At 42.1% G+C, this 4,079-nt stretch overlaps 1 pseudogene; it reads right to left on the reverse strand.

The window, feature by feature from the left end:
• Window positions 1–2,734: 2,734 nt before the first annotated feature.
• LOC141506843 (serine/threonine-protein kinase 40 pseudogene) lies at window positions 2,735–3,779 on the reverse strand (annotated as a pseudogene).
• Window positions 3,780–4,079: the final 300 nt, after the last annotated feature.

A 4,079-nucleotide genomic window follows, 5' to 3' on the forward strand; every position in this document is an offset into this window, starting at 1 on the left:
CCAAGCATATTTGGAATACATATCAGATAGTCTCTCCTTTGTTTTCCAATCCAGTTAATGCCTGGTTCAGTGCATACAGTTCACAAGTCTGAGCAGACAATCCTTTGGGAAAGTCTCCAGCTTGGACAACTCTATTTTTGTTCCCATCTATTATAGCATATCCAGTCATCTTTTTTCTTTCCACTACCCTCGAGGATTCATCTACAAACCAATATTTCCCACTTGGAATGGGTGATTCCTGTAAGTCCTTTCTCACTTTAGTCTGAAAATTCACAACTTCCAAACAACTGTGTTCTAATTGCTGAGAATCCTCGGGGGAAGCAGACAGAAACTCAGCTGGACTCTGGTTATGATCCTGAGTTAGTATCAAATCAACCTTTTTTAAGAGAATTGTTTCATATTTTAATATGCGACAGTCCATTAACCACCTGCCAGCTTTTTTGGTTCAAAATTGTCCACACCTGATGTATTACACTCACAATAAGACCTAATTTCTATAAAAGGGCCACCGGATGTCTCTGCCCTCCTCTTATTTATGCTAATAGACCTAAGGCCACCCCTTCTTCTGAATAAGTAGAATGGCTTATCTGGGGAGGCAGCAACAGTACAGGGGCAGAAACCGAAATAATTCTTAATTGCTTAAAATTCTCTTTACCTTTTGAATCCCATAATATCCTATCTTGGTTTTTCCTTAAATAGATATTCATGCCGTGACTTTGCATAGGAATTGATCCAACTCATTAATGCCCTATCAATCCTAGAAATTTCCTCCAAACCTATTTATTCTTAGGCTTGGGAGTATAGATAATAATAATAATAATAATAATAATAATATATATATATATATATATACTCAATGAATCATCCTAGTCTCCCTACTAGGTTCACAGTGGAGGGCTCTCACCCACCAGCAGGGCCCCCAGAGTGCTCAGCATTCTGATGAGTCAGCATCCCCTTTGACTCATCAGATTGCTTACCTCTGGGTTATCCACAGGCCGGGTTTCCTTTGGGAAATTTTTTGGATCTGTTCCTGGTCTTTGCCTCCCCTGAGTTACTCCACTTCGGGTCCTTTGTCTCAGGGAGGGGGAGACTCCACGACCAGCATCAAGGACTGTTGGAGTAAAACTATCAGCCCTTGAGCTGAGTCAGGGGTTTTCTCTCCATAAGACCACTATCCCAGATTCCCCCCAAAACTGTACCAGGTATTGAGACCTTAACCCAAAATGACTTCCCGGAGTCCTTTAAAAGTGGCAGCAAAGAGGTAAAATTTATTTCGATTCTTGTAAGAAACGGGGCATTTCCTAACTATGTGTGTGTGTGTGTGTGTGTGTGTGTGTGTGTGTGTGTGAGAGAGAGAGAGAGAGAGAGAGAGAGAGAGAGAGAGGAGAGAGGAGAGAGCAGGAAAAGGTGAATTACAGAAGCTGAAGCAGGGTTAAAAAAATCACAAAAACCACAACCCCCCTCCCCTCCTCTTTTCTGCTGACCCTTATAACAATTGGTCAAACTTGATGGTCTGAAGAGAAGGGGGTTTGTTTGCCTGTCTTTGTTTATACCTTATATGGTTAGGGTGACATAATTTTTCTAGTGGGAGATCCAGGTTTTCATGCTCAACTGATTCTTGAGAAATAGAAACTGAGGCCTATGGCTTAGACTAATTTAGCACTATGTTTCTGAAAAGTCAGCATTTTTGCCCCTCACAATAACAAAGAAACACAATTCCAACTCTCTGCAGATAATATGATGGTATAGCTAGAGAATCTCAGACAGTCATCTAAACAACTCCTTGAAATAATTAGAAACCTTAGCAAAGTTGCAGGATATAAAATAAACTCACAAAAATCCTCAACATTTCTATGTTTACTAAGAAGATATAGTAGCAATAGATAGAAAAAGAAATCACATTTAAAATAACTTCAGACAGCATAAAATTCTTTGGAATCTACCTGCCAAGGCAGACTCATAAATTTTATGAAAACAACTATAAAACTCTTCACAGAAATAAAATAAAATCTGAAAAAACTGGGTAAATATCATTTGCTCATGGGTAGGTCAAGCTAATGCAATATAAATGACAATTTGTCCTAAATTGAATTACTTTTTTAATACCATACCAAAATAAAATTTATGAAAAATTACTTTAGTAAACTCCAAAAATAAAATAGCAACCAACTTCCTATGGAGGAGCAACACATCAAGGGAATTTTTTTTTTTTAGTTCTACATTAGGAAGTTTTTTTTTGCAGACATGCAGGAATAGTTCTGATGTAGTAGAAAAATAGGTCATTATACAATTTTTTTGTGACTTTTGCATCTTATTTTCTTTACAGCCTTCTCTTCAACACATCCATTCACTGTCGCAAAAACAAGCAGACAATTAGACAAATATACAAATAAATAAACAGAAAAATAAATAAATATTTTGGAATCAGGTTTAAGATGAGTCAAAGATTTCTTGAAGCTTATGGCAGGGTGAGGACAGTTTTAGGAGGGTGGGGAATGTTGGGGGCAGGGACCAAGAAAGAAGGAGAGACAGGCTTGAAGAAACAGTGAAGGCCTTCAAATTCCCACCTCTCAGTTTATTCAAACCACCTGGAGTGGCTGCCCCTGAGCCCGGGCACCCTGCCAGGATAGGGGGCCCAGGATTCTTCATCCGGAGACAGTGTGGTTGGTTAAAAAGATAGAGGTAGATTAAAAAGTCATGATTAAATGCAGACTAGTTGTCTAGGTTTTTCAGATTAAAAAACAGTCAATCTATCATTCCAGATGCTAGCAGTGTGTGTTGCCCTGGAGAAAGTTGCCTCCCTCCAAGTGGCAATGATGGCACTGAGAGACTCTAGCACCTCAGGACTGCCAGGCACTGCTGAGAGTCAAAGACTAGCAGCTTTTCTTGAGACATACAGTATTCTCAGAAACTCAGCCAGCTTTGATTTTTCAGAAAAACTCCTGAGGGATGCTGTCATAGAAGGGGAACTGCCCATACAACATGGTGAAGAGTACAACTCTCAGGGCCCACATGTCACTGGGCTTCCCTCTGTATGGGCACCCACTGAGCACATCTGGGCTGATATATGCTGGTCTCCCCCTCTAATCTTTCAGCACAGTCATCCTCACTCACAAGGTGCTTTCCAAGACAGAAGTTGGTGATGGTTATCCTTCTGGGTTCTTTTATTTAGTACCATATTGCCGAGTTTCAGATCTCTGTGCACGATATTCTTCTTATGCAAGGCCTCTACCACTCGGACCACATCATAGAATATGACTACTGCCTCTACTTCACTGAGTCGCTCTTCTTTTATGGCATAATGTTGGAGGCTCATCGGATCTGCAGTCTTGTCACTAAAGTCATGTGCGCAAAGGCAGTCGAAAACTAGACATACATTTTTTCATTTTCTTGACCATCCGGTTAGATTCCGCATCCCTAACAATTTCACAAGCTCGGTCCTGGAAGAGCTCCTGGTGGTGAAGTACACACAACCGATCCCTTCTCCTGAGTGTGGAGAAGGAAAAGCAGAGAATACTTCGGATGTAACAGCATCACGCCTTGCCTTTCCTCTCGGTTTTCTAGTCCTTGTTCACCTCTTTCTTCGAGGGTCAGAATCTTTAGCTGATAGAACTCATCTGCCCCATTTTCCCTTGCCAAACACTAGACAATGCTGGGCACTGGTGAGCTATCTAATCGAGGACCTAGCTCTATTTGCATTATTCCCAGAAATGCTACTTCCTAGAGCCTTGGCGGGAGCAAACCTTTCCCCGACTCCTGTCCGTTGCTCTCCGCTTCATCCCCAGCTCTTCCCCCGGCGCTCATAGCTCCTCGCCCATAGTCCGTGTCCTGGAGCCGGGGACTGCTCGGAGCTCCGTCCTGGGGCAGGGACCAGGGAGGGAGAGCCGCTCTACTGCCGCCTGCCAGCGCAGCCGCCCGAGCCGCCGCCTCCCTCCGTGGCTGCGGTGCCACCACCATATCAAGGGAATTTTTGGGAAAAAAAAAACATGCAAAGGAAGGCAGTCTAGTCATACCATATCTAAAATTACATTATAATGCACAACTCTTTAAAGTTGTTAGTACTGGCTAACAATTAGAGG

This window comes from Macrotis lagotis, chromosome 1 (assembly GCF_037893015.1).
Source record: "Macrotis lagotis isolate mMagLag1 chromosome 1, bilby.v1.9.chrom.fasta, whole genome shotgun sequence".
Taxonomy (NCBI): domain Eukaryota; kingdom Metazoa; phylum Chordata; class Mammalia; order Peramelemorphia; family Peramelidae; genus Macrotis; species Macrotis lagotis.